The 17,957-nt window shown below is 37.5% G+C and overlaps 1 long non-coding RNA gene and 1 pseudogene across 1 annotated transcript; one reads left to right on the top strand and one right to left on the bottom strand.

Moving 5' to 3' along the window:
* The first annotated feature begins 1,553 nt into the window (after positions 1-1,553).
* On the top strand, positions 1,554-10,520 carry LOC107493811 (E3 UFM1-protein ligase 1 homolog; annotated as a pseudogene).
* LOC107493815 (uncharacterized) lies at positions 7,983-9,724 on the bottom strand. The gene is made up of 2 exons (XR_002363841.2): positions 8,789-9,724; positions 7,983-8,448 (listed from the first exon to the last, which is right to left on the bottom strand). It is a non-coding gene; the product is annotated as an uncharacterized LOC107493815 (long non-coding RNA).
* Positions 10,521-17,957: the final 7,437 nt, after the last annotated feature.

Raw genomic sequence — 17,957 nt, 5'->3', positions numbered from 1 at the left:
GTATTTTAAAATCATTGCTATATTCGGTTTGTAAGTGATTTAGTAGTTTGTTTAATTTGAAATGAAGGTTCATTTGTTAACACTAATATCGAATTAATAATTTTTAAATTTTTTATAATCTATCCATTTTAAACAGGTAATAAAAATTAACCTGTTACATTGCTTGTACTACACAATAACCAACAATATTTTATGTCACACAGGCTATATTCATCGAACGAATGTTAGAACACAAATCTTTCTACTTGGTTAGCAAGGAATTCAATTTGAAGAAGTCAGAAGTTATGAATAAGGCACATACATATATGAAAGATATACTACAAAAATAGTCACGACTGCAAAATGATATATAGTTTATTTTTTTCGTTGCATTTTATATTTGCCGATGCACGTCATATTTTGTTATGCACGTTTTAGCTTAAGTGATTCTTTTATTATAGGATATTTTGTTCTCTAATCGAACCTATTGTTGAGTCATTTTGATGTTTATTTCTGTGCTTAATAAAAGAGCTAATATGATTTAACTTTAATTTTTAGCTTTCAAGATAAATCCAAATTTATAACTTTTATGAGCTGTTTTTTATTAACTTAGATCGAAATAATAAATTTTGATATTGTTTTATAGGATTACTAACTTCAAATCTTGATAATTTGGCCAAAAATTATAAATGCTTTGTGTTTTAATTTTTTCAGCAAATCTTCAACAACTCATAAAAGTTAACAGCATAGATGGTTGTAGATTATGGTGACAGACAAGGGTAAAAGTTGCGATGATAATACGTGGTGATAATTCATAACGATCGGGTGAAGAGAAGGTAACAGAAGAAGAAAAAAAATAAGAAGAAAGGCCAATGTAATTTAATAGTTAATATTACATATGTGTACAGATATTAGTATATAGTAAGAAAAAAAATATTGTTTAATATAGTTAAGGGGTATTACAAAAATGTACATTAATGTTTTAAAAAAATAATAAAAATAAAGATAATTTAAAAAGTTAAATATAAAATTTAAAAAATATTTTTCATCAATTGATATTATGTATGAATATAAAGAGTATTTTAAATATGGATTTTTATCTCTACTTCAAATTAGATACTATTAAAAATAAATAAGTAAAGTTAATAACATTTTTATTTTTAATGTTTAAATTATTATTTCAAATTAATAAGATTAAAATTAAAATTAGAAAAATTAATCTTTTAAAAAGCTACTGAATATATTAAACTGCTAATATAATATTTAAACAGGTCAATATACTAAACTTGAATAGTATTTCATCCAATTTAAAATCATTGTGCATTACAAAAAATGTTTTATTTTACTGATATTATTTACTATGACTGTTTATAAATTCCTGCAATATTGATAGGAGAAGTCCTTTTTTCCTTTTCTTTTTCTCGAAATTCTATTTACATGATTTTATAAACCCCTTTAAAAGATTTTTAATCTTGGATAAATAACCGCCTCTTTCAATTTTTTCCAAAATTTGGCGCAAAAGGAAAACCTAAACCCGCCTAAACCAAATCATTCTTCTCCATCCTTCTTTAACTCCTTCGTCAATGCTTCTCACCAGAATCTCTGTTTTGCTGAGCTTTTGTTCCCTAAACCCATCGTCTATCCTTCTCTAAACCCATCTTCTCGTCAGAAACTCTGTTCCTTGGCTGCTGCTGCTAATGGTTGCCTTGCCGATGCTCTTGCTTGCTGTTCGCCTGTTGCCACACTTCCTTCCTTCTTCCTATGTCTTTATTTATCCTTGACCACTAAGCCACGACCCACCACAATAGTGTTTCTCATGTGTTATGTAAGATTTGGAATGACATCGGAGTTATATTTTACGTGTTGTTGATCTTTGGGACATGTGAAAGGAAGGCTTGAGGGAGGGCAATTGTATACTGCTGCCTATGTGGCCCGCATGAATGCAATGGTTCGGGGGGGCAGCAAGGGGCATCACAGTGCCAACAAATTTGACGATGTTGTGGAGCTCATTGCAGCAGTTACTGCAGGAAATGGGCAGAACCGGTGGTGTGGCGGTTGATGGATCTTTCTTCCAATCTTTGTTTAATGGACTTGTTAAAGAAGGCGAGATTCAAGGATCAGTTCGTGCAGGAGTCCATTGGACACCAGCTGTAAGTGACATGTTTGCGATCGATTATGCATTGTCAAAGTGATGTCCAGATTAAGGTTTTATGGTTTCTTTCTTGGGCCTTTGTTTTGGTTGAACCCTTGATGATCCTTCTCTCAGTGTTTGGTTGGCAACAATTGGAAGCAATTTTAAATACTTTTGATGTATTGCATTTCCAGTTTTTACTCTTAATCCTCTGATTGATAGTGTCCAAGGTGGTAGTATTAAAGTGCTCTGCTATCTACGTTGGTGCTAATAATTTAGTTCCTCTTTCAAACATTAAGGGAATTTATTATGGTTTTCACTTCTTACATCGCATCACAGGCGTTTGCCAATGAAGCAAAAGGATACGATTCAGGAAGGTTGAATGAGTCCAATGAAATGGCAAGTGATGCTGGGGCCAACAAGCATTTTGATAAAGGGTCCAAGAAAAAAAAAGGGGAAAGCCACTGGAAATGCAGCGGCAAATCTATCTGAAAGTGATCCAGATAACCAGGAACAGGCATCCACAAAATCTAAGAAAACCCAGAGAAAGAGCAAGGATACGTCGTCAGAAACATCAGATTCAAAGTCAGGTTCAAGGAAAGAATTAGTTAAAATGAAGGACGACAATCTTAGTAGTCCCTCAGAAGAATGGATCGTGCAGAAAATTACTACCCTGTTTCCCGAGTTTGAAGAACAAGGTCTGTTGATTCTGACTTTAGATCTTTCCTTTCTTCCTATACAAGTTATTCTGTATTCTCAAATGCAGTGCTATAAATTTAATAGGTCTAGATGATCCTGAAACAATTCTTGAGCCTTCGGCTAACAAATTAAGGCCTACAAAAATCAGTTCTTGGATGGAGAAAAGGAAGGCATTACTAACAGAAAATGCAGACAGAATGAAACGATTGCTTGATAATTTGCAGAAGAAACTTGATGAGGTTTGCTAAAGTGGCACAAACACAACTTTTGTGGTCTTTTATACATACAGTTTACTATCTTAATTGTTTTTTCCGTGTTTCCCTGGTGGCAGTCTTTCTTAAACATGCACCTCTATGAAAAAGCCTTGGAATTGATTGAAGATGATCAATAAACTTATGTAAGTTCTGTTATGTTTTTTAGAAGTTTAATTTTTCTATTTTCATTGTTGAAATGTGCAAATTGACATGTAAATGATGGCAGGTTGTTTTACATAGGCATTTACTAGGAACAGTAGCAGCTCCTATGGTGGATATGCTTTTTCATGATCTGGTAATTCTATACAATGAACTTTCTATAAACGTGATATATATCTTGAGGGTTTAATATGGTCTAACACAATAGATTCATCATCTGCAGAATGAACAGAACAAATTGAAGAATGGTGTTGAGCTTCAGGAGGCTCCAAGTTCTGAATCTATTTCAGTTAGTCCTGGAGACAGAGTTGCAATTGTAAGAATAAGATGTTATTTGCATCAACGTCTGTATTGGTATTGTGTTTGCTGCTGAGCATTAGTAGGAGCCATAGAATGAGTACTTACATCTTGTTTATTACTTCCTTTTGTAGTCCAAGAGTTTTCCTAGACCTCTTGCAGATAAGGCTCTTGCTGTTGTAGAAGCATTGGAGGGAAAGGTTGGCATTTCTAATTTTGCAACAAATCTTGTTGTTAAGGTTTATGTAATTCATTGCCAACCATTTTTCAATTTACAGTTGCAACTAGTTGGGTGAAAATATCGTTTTTCTTAAGCATCAGAACTATTCTCCTCTCTGATTTGTGAACAGTATAATTAGAAGTTGAATTTGAATGTTCAAACCATAATGTTGAAGTATTCATGGACGCATTTAGAGCAGTAACTGAAGAGAGGTAATGTGTCTATTATTTTGTTGAGCTTCAGGAATGATTTGACCTCCAGTGCTTCTGTAGTAATTCAAGCCTTGCAATGTGTTTTGATGTTGAATATTCTTTTTTTCCCTCAGTGCATAGCCTTTGAAAAGACTCGACAAGAAACTCGAAAGAACACTTTTACATTCATATCGTAAGGTATTTATGCTTTCACCCGCATAAAGCTTTATCAGAATTTGTTTGAAGCTACTAGATTCACAAATATACTTGTCAATAACACTGGTAATGTATTAAATATCAGATTGGTAGACCAACTGAAAATTATCCAAAATATTAATTTGCGAGTGTAACTGCTTTCCCAGAGCCTAAGAGGCTAAATTTGCACAGGCTTTTAGGATGCTAGCATAGGTAGCTGCATCTGCAGTCTTTTGAGCTCTTTGCATATCAATTAATAGCTTTATACCTTCTTCAGGGTGTCCCTTCTGAACATTACTCGAGATCAGGGCTGTCCAAGTAACTGAACTTTGAAGAGCCCAATTTGCAAAAATCCTATTTGCTTCCCCGAATCACATTTAGCATACATGTCAACCAAAGAATTAACTTGGGCAAACTTTATTTGAATATTCCCTAATTCTCTCTTAGTTACTCATATTGGTTTTTTTTTTTTTTACTTTTTTTATTAGCTTGTGTTCCTTTTTTTTAATATTAATGCCTTTAATATTGAGGAAAGTACAATTGCGATTGTAAGGGCTTCTACCTTAAGTTCGTAATTTTTTTTTCAATAGTGTTTTCATGGTGGCGTTGACTTGAATGTATTGTTGTTTACGTTTGCTACTTGTTACTGAGTTTTCATGAGAATTTTTTGAGGAACGGAGTTTTTGAATATAATATGTGTGAGTTGTTGTATCAGTTTAAGGAGTGTTGTTCTGTGCGGCGTTATTGTTATTATAGTTTCAGAGGTGTGAGATGGTTCCTACACTGTTTAGCTTGGGGGTGATTACAGTATCTTCAATGTGTTTTTGAATCCCTAAATTCAATCCAATTCTGTTATCTGGAGCTCTGTTGAGATTGAGGGTTTTAGGTAGGAGAGGAAGAGATAGAAACTAGAATTATATCAAAATTATTATGTTGAATATGTTGGATTAGAAGTTTGTGCATTGTAGATCAAATCTATAAAATTTCATATCAATCTAAAATCATTAGACATACTCTTTTATAGATCAAAATTGATGGTAATATATAAGAGTTTCAAATATGCATGAATATGAGTTGTCAGTCTTATTGATGTTCAATTTTCACAAAATTCAGTGCAAATTAATGGTATAATTTTGCTTAAAATAACACTGATGTGATTTGATCATATATACAGTAAATAACAAAATTGATTCTATGCTATCTTCACAGATATGCCTTGATATTTTATGATATCTTCTTTATTTCTACTGAGGGCTTCAGCATCAACATTTTGATCCTTTTTTTGCTTTCCGTTATTGGATTAGTGTGTTCATCAGTGAGGGTTTGGTTAGCTTTCTTCACAAGCTAATTAAATTTATAATGTTAACATACTTTTTTGTTAAAAGAGTGAAAATGCTGACCCTTCATGATTGGAAATTCCAAAGACAATGAATATCTGCATGCTTCATCCCCCCTCCCTCGTTCATGATAGATGGTAAAACTGATTTTAAATATTTATGTTGTTTTAGGTGATTACATTCTTACTTTATATAATCTTGGTAACATATAAGCTTCTTTTCTCGTCTTATTTTTTCATGTTATTTTTCCTTATGTTTTTTATCACTTGTTTTATCTATCAAACTGTGATGATGCTAGGAGTCATCATTTGGTGGCCTTGCACTGTGGTCGTTCTATACTTTTAGAATTTTCTATTTTTGGTTCTAGTTTGTTCATATAAACTAAAGTAAACAACATTTACAGAAATTGGGTAGACTGTTGATATTTGGAAAGGGGCATAAGCAGCTGGATTTCCAAAATGATGAGAGAAGAAAAAGATTAGGAAGTTCAAGGAATCAGCCTGGAAATGTGTTTATTTTCTGTCAGCAGAAGTACTTGCTCTGTCCGTAACTTATGATGAACCTTGGTTTACTAATACAAGAAATTTTTGGGTGGGGCCAGGGAGCCAGGTCTGGCCAGATCAAAAGATTAAGTAAGATTATTTGCTTATAAGCCCAGTTATTATAGTTATCCAGTTGCAATGTTTAATATCTTTCTGCAATCATTTTCCCTTGCTATAAATTGTGTTCAAATTAAGTGGTGATAGAGTTGTAAGCTCTAAACATTTCAGGTTGAAACTGAAGGCACTCTACATGCATGCTACTGGATTATATTCTTACTCCATCTTTGCTTTAATATTTTGGGAAACACGGCGCTCCGACTTTGGGGTGTCCATGGGTCACCATGTGGCTACTTTCATTCTCATTGTGCTGTCTTATATTTTTAGGTGTGTTAATTTCTTATTGTCTTGTCATGCAAAATTTTTTTTAATTGTAATTTCTTTGGAGATACAAATCTATAATTTTCTTAATTTGTTTGTGTTCATTTATATTTCGCAAACTTCAAACTGAAAGGGTTATATCTGTGAGGATTCTTGATTAAATCATGCTAATTACTTTCATTTTAAAATAATGTCCTCTTTTCACAATGACCTTGCTCATAATGAGTTGAGTTATATGGTGAATTTTAACTTACTAAGAGAAATCTAAAGGATAATTACTGTATTAAAATCTTAAGCATCAGTGGTAAATACAATCATAGACACCATATTAACCATAGGTTCATATTAAAACAAGAGAGATTGTGGTCCTATTGCACATGCTAGTTCTAATGCTAATTGATATAAATACACTTCACTTTGATATTTTTATACAACGGTATCAATTTTCTCTTCTATGTTAACACCTTCAGGTTTGCTCGTGTTGGATCTGTTGTTTTAGCTCTTCATGATGCTAGTGATGTGTTTCTGGAGATAGGGAAAATGTCCAAATACAGTGGTGCTGAAACAATTGCGAGCATTGCATTTATTCTATTTATTTTATCTTGGGTCTTATTGCGCCTCATTTACTACCCATTCTGGATTCTCTGGAGTACAAGGTTTGTATTACTTGTTTCTCAATATACATTAACTTTCCTTCGTCTTTCCATTATAACTTTATGGGACAGACTAAAGTATGAAACACAGTCAGATATGCCTAGGGTCACTGTTTGTATTATTTTGATTTTTTGGCATAGAATTCACCTAAAAACACACGGAATTCCAATTCTGAGCAGAATTATAATTATTTTGAGGGATAGTTTGTATATAAATCTTGTGCAATCTTATTATATGAACTTGGTAATGATTATGAACTAAGATTTCAAGTATTAGAGGAATAGAATGAAAAGAAGAAAAAAAAATCCACTTTACTTTACACATTTCCACCGTTTACTTAAATTCAAGTTTCAGGCAACCAAGATCCTCTAAAACAAGAAACACTCAACATTAAAGGAAAATGTATAAGCTAATTACTTTTATACACACAAAGACAACTCAATCATTTCTCCAAACCTATCTTTAAACAAATTCTTAAAATCCGGAAGAACCGTGAAAATTCCTCGGTTCCCTTTCTTTAATTATTCTGAACTCTTTATGCCATGTTTATTAATATTAACCATAATTCACTTGCGGAGGGAGTAGGACATTTATTTATCAGATCTCATTAATCATTATGAATTTGAACTCACTATGCTGTTCTGTGTCCAAACAAGGATTTGCAAAAAATATTTTTTTCAGTCCAATCAGAATCATATCTTACAACATAAAAAATCCGCATGTTAAAATCAAATTGCACAAGGAAGTAAGAGTTGGAACAATCTATTAATGGTGATTCTACATTTTGTGATAAAAAGACAAATCATTCAGTAGTTCCAACCTACAAACACTTGATGAGATACAAACCAGGAAACCATATGCTTATTTAACACCTTACATGACTTACAATTTCAGAATATAATAAACAAAGCAATAAAACCAAGCACCAAAGGAACTAAGGTAGATATGCACATAAATCCATAAAACTTTCCATAAGAGAAAGTGCATAATTCAGTCTACAACTCAACTCTGTAAGAAGAGACACTTTAAACAACAAATCATAAGGCAACTATACAAAAAAACTATTTGATAACATAAAACAGCCAAAATTGCTAGAAAGAAATGCATAACAGCCAATCAGGTCACATATCTTCTCCAGTAACTACACCTTTGAATCCTGGCAAAGCTGGAAATCTTCGTTTGCACCCAATTGTGCTTGAGGCCCTCCAGCAGAACTAGGTCGACTAGTCAGTTGAGGGAAGTCATTCATGTCAAAACGAGAATTATCACTCGAGTTTACATCATTCAACATATCCATAACATGGCTTTGTGAAAGTGGACCACCAGCATTGGGATAAGAGTTCCCTAGCATTGAAATCACCTACGGAGATCCTGAATCAAGAAGCTCTTGTCACCACAAAGTACTTCAATACCTATCATAAGCTCAAATGAGTATCAATCGTAAGAAAAATATTTATGCATTCAACATGCATGAAAACAAATATAAATGATTTCATCAAGCATATTACATACAAATCTAAAACAACCATCAGTTCTTTAACAGTTTTCAACATGTGGAAGCGAACAATGTGGTTGCATAGAAGAAGGCCAACTAGTTGGACAAGTTGAACTAATGCAAATAGAAAATAAAGTCATCTTCTCTATGGCTGCACTTGCACAAAGCAAATGCAATTAGGGGTCATTGCATGAGAACATCTTTGTGGATAAGTATTGTTCAACACCATTATAATGGACATCCATAAAAATACGTACCTTGTGGAAGCACAACACTCATCAATCGATTCTGTTCCTGTACTCCTAAGCCACCATATCCACTATTTGCACTCATCAATCGATTCTTGCCCACCTTGAGGTTGTGCATTGGCAGAATCCAGATCATGTAGCACTACATTCTTTAGGGGGAAACAAAATTCCAAATCACAAGAAACTATTACCATCAAGCCAGTGTATCAAACACAATCTTACTGGGTCTGAGCATCTAGATGTGTTCCTTTGCAAAACTTATCCAAATAATTTTTTTAGTGTTAAAATAACCAATGAGTCAACAGCAGCACAATCATCACAATGTAATTGTTCATCATCCTCATTCTTACCATTGCTCGGTTTTGGCGCCTGGATTCTAAGAAAAGCACTCTTACTCTTAACCTATTTTTTTGGAATGCCATTATATTCATGAACCCTATCTGCTCTATCGTAATCATACCTATCCAGTTCCAAAGCCGTTGTCTCGAGAGAAGAGTCTCGCACCTCTTCCGAGCAAAGTTTCGATTTGATACCGGAATTCGGAGGAACAAGCACATGGCAACGGCGGTTTGCTCCGCCAAAGCACTCCTTCCTGAACCTGGAAGCACTGCGGCTAGGGTTAGAATTTGAAGGAGACTGCGATAGCATTGACTACGGTGACGCGAATCATGTTCGAAAAGAACAGGAACCAGAGGAACAAAGAGTGGATTGGCGGGTAAAAAAACGGGAGGGTTGAAATTGAATGCGGTAGGGTTCACAAGAACGTGGTTGGGAACCTGGCGGAGATAGTGGTCGTTATACGTCGGAGGAAGAGGAATATACGTATTTGGGCGACGGTAGTGATGAAAGTAGGGATCCATGGCAGCGGAGAGAGGAGACAGAAGGACAAACGGAGATGGGGGAAGGAGATAGAGAGGATTAGGGTTCATTGTGTGGGAGCTTGATTTGGGGAAGAATTAAAGATTAAATTTTTAATAAATTATATAATTATTTATTTTGGGCTATAATTTAATTATCAATAGTTTAATCATAGTTAATATAGCAATTAATTAAAAGATGACATGTGATAGAAGATAATATATATATTATTATAGAAAGGATATAGTAGAATTTACCTAAATATAAATATAATAATAAAAAATTGTGTTATATAAATTTAACTAATACATATATATAATTTTATTTTGTATGAAACAAATTATAGTTATAATAATTTTATTTTGTGCGAAACAAAAATTTATATAAAAAATATTTATATAATTTTTTTATTAACAATTTTTTTATTGGAATATGTTACTTTACTATATTTAAAATATATTATTTGAAATAATTATATTATTTAAAAGAATATTTAAAATTTATTATTTTGTATTAAAAATATATTAATAGTTTTTCTTCAAATAACATTTTCTTTTTTCTGGTTCAAATAATATGACAAAAAATTTTTAGATGAATATGAAAAGATTATGCCATTTAAACTCGTTGGCAAAAACAAAATACTCTTAGTATAATATTTTATACCAATTAGCACTAAAGTTTAATTATTTTTTGAATAAATTAATAAAAAAGTAATGCAAATAATTGTTTAAATATAATTGTATTTTAATTTTTCATTCTATTACGTACAGGATAATTTGAAATAAAAGATAACGAACTTGTTGTAACTGCCATGTATTTTGTCCTTTGACAACGTCGTCATTTGAGAATTATGGCACCTTCATGAAGACCGGGGTTATTCTACAGAATCGATTTTGTGTTTGGAGTTAGCCAACCAGAGACGACAGACACGCTTCTTCCTCTTCTATGGCAACATTTGTTGGGCTTTGAAGGTCATTCATGGCAGAGGTGGAAGAGAGTGGGTTCAAGAGCGTCAAAATCTGTGGAGAACGAGAGTGGAAGCACCGCCCAATAAACAAATCAGCGAAGATGTTTGAAGACATCACATCAACAATAACAAAATAATAAAAGAATTCGATTAAGTTTTTTTGAGTACTTTGTTGTCATCGTCAAATTAGTTTTTGTTGTTAGTGTCAATTTGTTTACTCAGCTCATGACAAAAAAAATAATAATAACAATAATAAATAAATTTAATTTATCTGATAACTTTTAATAATATGTTAACTTTTAAAGAGTACTACACTCTCTATTTTATCTAGAGTACACTAACTTTGCCGAATTTTATTATTAACTTTAGAAAAAAAAAATTTTGAGGGATGAAAGCAATGTTACGCCTAACATTTTCTTAAAAGATTATATAAATATAGATATAGACACTTACATGGGATGGTCCTTCTTTTTCTGACTCGCGCCCTTCTGAGGAGTTTACCTTCAGGTTTTTTACTCCGGAGGTGCCTTCTCTGTGCTGATTGTTAATTTCCTGGTGGAGGGTGAGGTCCGCATCGTTATTGCCTGTGTCCAGATTCTCTTGTTCCGAATCTGTCTCCACATGGCCTTCTTCGTGGGATCTGTCCGCCATCGATGGATGATCTCTTGGGTCCCCGGCAACGGCGCCAATGTTACGGTGGTAACAGGAGATAAACAGGATGGATGGTGTTGGGTGGTCTAAATGTATGAAGGAGGAGGGCTCCAGATGGATCTGCAATTCGGGAGACTCCGTCCGACTTGTTTGCGTGAGGAGAGGGGGGTGGTATCTGCAAAGACACTCCGATGCCTAAGTTAGCGAGAGTGTGAGCAGGTTTAGAGAGTATTGGACTTAGAGATACCTGAGGGGTGTCAGTGTATTTATAGTGGTGAGCCAATAACCACCGTTGGAGTAGTGCCATATCTTTAGGGTGTTAACCGTCCCATTATCTTAGGGATGTTAAGATATGGCTTGATGAAGCGGTTAGAGAGATTTTAGGGGCGGTTACTCATTTGAATGAGTGTTTATCTGCCAGCTAATCTCGTGCCCGACTTCTTTAAGACAAATCGTAGTCAACACCGACTTCTTGACACCAGGTCGGTGCGTAGTAAGGCTCAATCCTCTGGACTAAGTTTCATTTTTCCGTTTCTGCAATCTTTCAAATTTCTTCTTTCTTTGTTCGTGCTGCATTCTTGCGTTTGGAGACTTCTGCTTCTTCCAACCTTCACTTTCGGATAAAGGTTAGCTTTTCTTCTTTCACGACATGCCTTGTGTTTGCATGCTTTTGTTTTGTGGGTAGATAGGTTGGTCTGTAGATTTTGGCTTCGTATCTCCTCCCTTTAGAGACCGTGTTTTTTGATTTTTCTTTTCTTTTTTCTTTTTGTAGGTTTCTGTCACCTTTCATAAGAAAAAAGAAAATGGCTTCCGTAGATGTTCTTTCTCAGTGGGTTGATGTCACGGTCCTAGGGGAGGAACCCTTGGTCGACGCTGAGTTTATTACTCATCTTCGTACTCACCACAGGATTTGTACTTCGGAGGAGGACGAGCCAAAATATGAGTTGGTAATCCCGGGTCCGGAAGACCGGGTTTGTTTTGGGAGGGCCAATGAGGCGGCCCCCCATTTTTTCTTTATGTATGAATGTATGATCACCCGTCTGGGTGTTTTTCTTCTTTTTTCGGATTTTGAAATATCTGTTTTGCACCACTGTCGAGTTGCCCCTACCCAACTTCACCCCAATTCTTGGGGTTTTCTGAAAATTTATCAATTTATTAGTCACGCTTTGGACTTTCCGACCTCTTTGAGGATTTTCTTCTTTCTTTTTCACATGACTAAGCCCTTTAGTGGGCTAAATAATAAGCAGCAATGGGTGTCTTTCCGAGCCATACAAGGTCGGAGAATTTTCACCCTTTTTGACGAATCCTTCCATGACTTCAAAAATTATTTTTTCAAAGTGCAAGTCGTAGAGGGTCACCACCCCTTTTTCCTGGATGAGAATTCTTCCCCTCGCTTTCCCCTTTATTGGTTGGAGGCCTCCCCTTGTGAAAAGTACCGTCTAGACGACCTGGACGAGGTGGAGGCGGCCATTGTGGGGTTTTTCCGAGAAGTGTAGGGGAGGGCCCCATACTTGGACACTAGGAAATTCCTCCAGGGATCGCCGACCTTTGTTCAGTCGCAACTAGGTAGTATATGAATTTCTTATTTCCGACTTGCATTTGCCGACTTTAAGGTTTGCCGACTTATAATTTTTTCTATTTGTTTCTTTTGCAGACATGGCAAGGAAGAATGCTCAGGAATCTTACCAGAGAGTTCAGGAAAAATCCCGGGCCAGGGCTGGCGGTGCTAGGGCGATCATCTCTCCTCCTCCTCCTCCTCCTCCTCCTCAGAACGTGGGGACTCCCTCTCAGCCCATTGTGATTTCTTCTTCAACCTTGTCTCGGCCATTCCCTTCCGCCCGACTTCTTCCTGAGCCAGAGAAGAAGAAGCGCAAGACTTTAGAGTCTGGCTCTTCTTTTGATGGTGGGGTTAAGGCGGATGCTCTTGCATTTGTCCGAAAGAACATCTATCCTCATATAAGTATGGATGATGTTTCTGTTCGAAACCACCTCACCATTCTGGCTGAGGAGAGTTTTAGGGCGGCGGGTGTTTGCGGCAAGCTTTTGGATATCTTTGAGAAGACTCCCCTCAGCTCTTTGGGGGTAACCTCGAAGGTTGAGGAGTTGGAGGGGAGGCTTCTTGCTTACCAGGATCATGAGAGGGAGTTGAAGGAGGAGGTAGCTAAACTGAGGGCGGAGAGAGATAGCCTTCGGGAGAAGGAGAGCAAGCTGCGGGCCCAATGCAATATGGAGGCGAGTTTGAGGAAGACAGCACAGGAGAGTTATCAGAGTTTATTTCAAGATCTTGTGTCTGTGAAGAAGGATTTGCTGAATTCTCGGAATGCGTACGCCAAGTTGGAGGACTCTATTGCTGATGGTGCCGAGGAGTCTTGGAGGATTTTCCTGGAGCAAGTCAGAGTTATCGCTCCCGACTTGGATCTTTCTCCTTTACATCCTGATAAAGTTGTCATTGATGGTGCTATCGTGGATCCTCCTGTCCCCGTGATTGTTTCCGAGTCAGAATTGAAGACTCGGGGGCAGAGGATCATTGAGTCCCCTCCTCGTTCTAAAGACGCTCCGAGTTCTTCAGTTATTCCTCCGACTTCCTCTTCATCTCCTATGGGTGCTTCTCTTCCCTGTCCTGGTGGCGCTCCTCCTGATTCTGGTAGTGGTGATCCGTCTACTCTTCCGCAGAAATGATTTTTTATGGCTATATGGGGGCTCGGCCTGTGAGTCCCCCCTTTTTTAAACTCTTTATATGCTGTTTGGTGACGTTTGAACAATTTCTTTCGGCCTTTTAAGGCCGTAAACAAAATATTTTAGCAAGTGCCCTATTTTGAATAAGGGTTTTTAAATTAACATAATAAATACCCTTTTTTTGGATAAGGGTTTAAGTTACCTTATGTGTATGCTTTTTTGATTTTTCAAAGTCCCCTTGATCTTTTTCGAAAACCTTTCCCATTGGCTCGTCTGCTTTTCCGAGCCTTTTTGTTTAGGGACTTTTAGGGAGCCTTTAAACTTTTTCCTAGGTTTTTCAATCTCTCTTTTTTGTTATTCCTTACGCCCAACCACGTTTTATTGGGTTCTCATGACTTAGGTTATTTTTGCGATGCGTTTTTATTCTGCTCGGTTTTTCACTCCGACTTCTGAGTCGAAGTGTTTTCAAGCTTTTCTACTCGGAGTCATGTTTCGACTTTACGAGTTGAGTTGTTTCGACTTTACGAGTTGAGTTGTTTCCGAGTTGTTTACGATCGGCTTATATAACCTCTTTACGCCGACTTGTACCTCGTCGTTTTATCCTGACGACCATCTAGGTCGGTTCATGGGATTTTCACGTTTTGTCGAGCTTAAGTCGGCGCGTTTCGTAGAAAGACTTAGAAAAATAAAAAGGAGTTTATAAGAGATGTTATAGATGAAAAAAATATCTTTATTAATTGGGGAGGTACCTTCTTGCTACTAAGGGTTTTAACAGTCTATTTCCCTTAGCCTCTACTATGATGCCTCGTTAAAAACCCTTCTCCAGAAAAAACCCTTTAATTTTTGGGAAAAAATCATGAAGTTGGGAAAAGAGTACATCAGAGAGTAGAGTTCGCTTTTAACTGTAGTACCTTTTCATATTACAAGCATGCCACGACCTAAGTAACTCGGTGTCGTTCAAGTCGGTCACCTTGTAGTAGCCTTTTCCTAGGACCTCACTAATTTTGTATGGTGCTTTCCAATTAGCAACAAGCTTTCCTTCCCCAGACTTGTTGACTCCTATATCGTTCCATTACCCTTGGGCTTTGCTCATTGATTTCTATTGGTATCATGGCTTCTACGCCATAGACTAGTCGGAAAGGTGTTTCTCCCATGGCGGATTGGGGGGTTGTCCTATAAGCCCATAGCACCTGAGGGAGCTCTTCAGCCCAAGCTCCTTTTGCTTCCTGCAATCTCTTCTTTAACCCTGCCAGTATGACTTTGTTGGCTGCCTCGGCTTGCCCATTGGCTTGTGGGTGCTCCACCGAGGTGAACTGATGTTTGATTTTCATACTGGCTACTAAGCTTCTGAAAGTAGCGTCGGTGAATTAGGTTCCATTATCTGTAGTAATGGAGTAAGGTATCCCATATCTTGTGATGATATTCTTGTAGAGGAACCTGCGACTTCTTTGAGCAGTGATGGTGGCCAATGGTTCTGCTTCTATCCACTTTATGAAGTAATCTATTCCCACGATCAGGTATTTGACTTGTCCTGGCACTTGGGGAAAAGGACCTAACAAATCCATTCCCCATTTTGCTATAATGTTGTGCTTCCCTTCGGATCTTTTTAGCTTCTTTCTCCTCCTTAGGGAGGATGTCGAATTTCATGTATTCGACTAGGGGATTCATCCATCCGAGGTTTAGACCGGTTACCTCAAGTACTTCTTGTTTGTCTTCTATTTTTGCTACTGAGGGTTCCTGGAGGGTCTCTTGAATCAGGCTTCTGTTGTTCCCTCCCGGTTTGGTACTTGCTAACTTGGACAGGGCGTCTGCTCTGCTGTTTAAATCCCGAGCTATGTGTTTAACCTCGGTTTCTGCAAAGTGCCCAAGGTGCTCCAGAGTTTTATCCAAGTATTACTTCATGTTTGGGTCTTTTGCCTGGTACTCTCCGCTTATCTGGGAGGTCACCACCTGTGAGTCGCTGTATATCATCACCTTTGTAGCACCGACTTCTTCTGCCAATTTCAATCCGGCAATTAAGGCTTCATATTCTGCCTGATTATTTGAAGCTGGGAATTCAAATTTTAGGGAAACCTCTATCTGGGTTCCTCTTTCATCTACCAATATTATGCCTGCGCCGCTTCCTATTTTATTGGAGGATCCGTCTACATAGAGTTCCCATGTAGTCGGTTTTTCCTCCTGATCCCCTGCGTATTCTGCAACGAAGTCGGCGAGGCACTGGGCTTTGATTGCTGTCCGAGTTTCATATCTTAAGTCAAACTCGGAGAGCTCTATTGCCCATTGAACCATTCTCCCTGCAACATCCGTTTTTTGGAGGATTTGCTTCATGGGTTGGTTCGTACGGACTCTTATTGTGTGAGCCTGAAAGTAAGGTCATAGCCTTCGTGAGGCTATTACTAAAGAGTATGCAAACTTCTCTAGTTTGTGGTACCTTAACTCAGGGCCCTGTAGGACTTTACTGATGAAGTATACTGGATGTTGCCCGACCTCGTCTTCTTTGATTAGGGCTGATGAAACAGCTTTGTCTGCTACGGATAAGTACAGGACGAGGTCTTTTCCAGATACTGGTCGAGGTCTTCTCTCTCCAACTTTAGGTCGGGTCAGAACGGGAGGTTGGTTTAAAAACCTTTTGAATTCCTAGAATACTTCTTCGCACTCAGGAGTCCATTTGAACTGGCATCCTTTTCTTAGTAGGAAGAAGAGAGGTAGGGATCTTAATGCTGATCCAGCCAAAAACCTGGAGAGGGCTGCAAGTTGGCCATTCAACTGCTGGACCTCTCTTAATCAAGTCGGACTTTTCATTTCTAGGATGGCTCTACACTTATCGGGATTGGCTTCAATCCCTCTTTGTGTTAGCATAAACCCTAGAAATTTCCATGCATCTACCGCGAAGGCACACTTTGCGGGATTTAATCTCATCCCGTGCAGCCTTATGGTATCAAAGACTTGCGAGAGGTCTGACAGGAGGTCGACTTCCTTCTTGATTTTTACCAGCATGTCGTCGACGTATACTTCCATTAGGGTCCCTAAGTGAGGGGAAAACACTTTATTCATCAACCTTTGATATGTGGCTCCTGCATTCTTCAATCCGAATGGCATGACCACGTAGCAGAAATTAGCTCTGGGTGTGATGAATGATGTTTTCTCCTGGTCTGGCTCATACATCGGGATTTGATTATATCCCGAGTAGGCGTCCATGAACGATAAGTATTGGTACCCCGAGCTGGAATCCATTAGGGTATCAATACTTGGTAGGGGATAAGGGTCCTTGGGACATGCCTTATTTAAGTCGGTATAGTCGACACACATTCTCCATTTGCCATTCTGTTCTTTGACTAGCACTACATTGGCTAGCCATTTTGGGTACTTGACTTCTCTGATAAAGCCGGTTTCCAGGAGCGCCTGTACTTGCTCTTCTACTATTAGGGCTCGTTCTGGGCCGAGCTTGCGTCTTCTTTGTTGTATAGGACGGGATCCTGGATAAACCAAGAGCTTGTGGGACATGAGCTCCGGGTCTATCCCAGGCATGTCAGAGGCCTTCCAGGCGAAGAAGTCGGAATTATCTCTTAGGAGCTTGGTCAATTCTTGTTTTAGGGTTTCCCCTAGGTTAGCTCCTATATGAGTATTTTTTTTGCCGATTAAAGCATTATATGCTGACCCCACATCAATGACTATGAAGTCTATACTCAGAGTCTTTGATTTTTCCCCTTTTCCAAAAGTGGTGTGAAGGGGCAAAAATCCTAGTGGTTTTATTGGCGTGTCCCCTAATCCATATAGGGTGTCGGGGTAGGCTCTTAATTCTTTCTCATCTAACCCTAGCTTGTCGAAAGCGGGCTTAAAAAGGATGTCCGCCGAGCTTCCTTGGTCTACTAGGGTTCTGTGGAGATGGGCATTTGCTAGGATCATAGTTATTACTACTGGATCGTCGTGTCCAGGGATTATTCCTTGCCCATCTTCTTTTGTGAATAAAATGGTAGGGAGGTCGGGTGATTCTTCCCCGACCTGGTAGACTCTTTTGAGATGTCT

The sequence above is a fragment of the Arachis duranensis genome, chromosome 6 (assembly GCF_000817695.3).
Source record: "Arachis duranensis cultivar V14167 chromosome 6, aradu.V14167.gnm2.J7QH, whole genome shotgun sequence".
In the NCBI taxonomy this organism is placed as follows: Eukaryota; Viridiplantae; Streptophyta; class Magnoliopsida; order Fabales; family Fabaceae; genus Arachis; species Arachis duranensis.
This window is presented reverse-complemented; position numbering and strand designations above follow the sequence as displayed.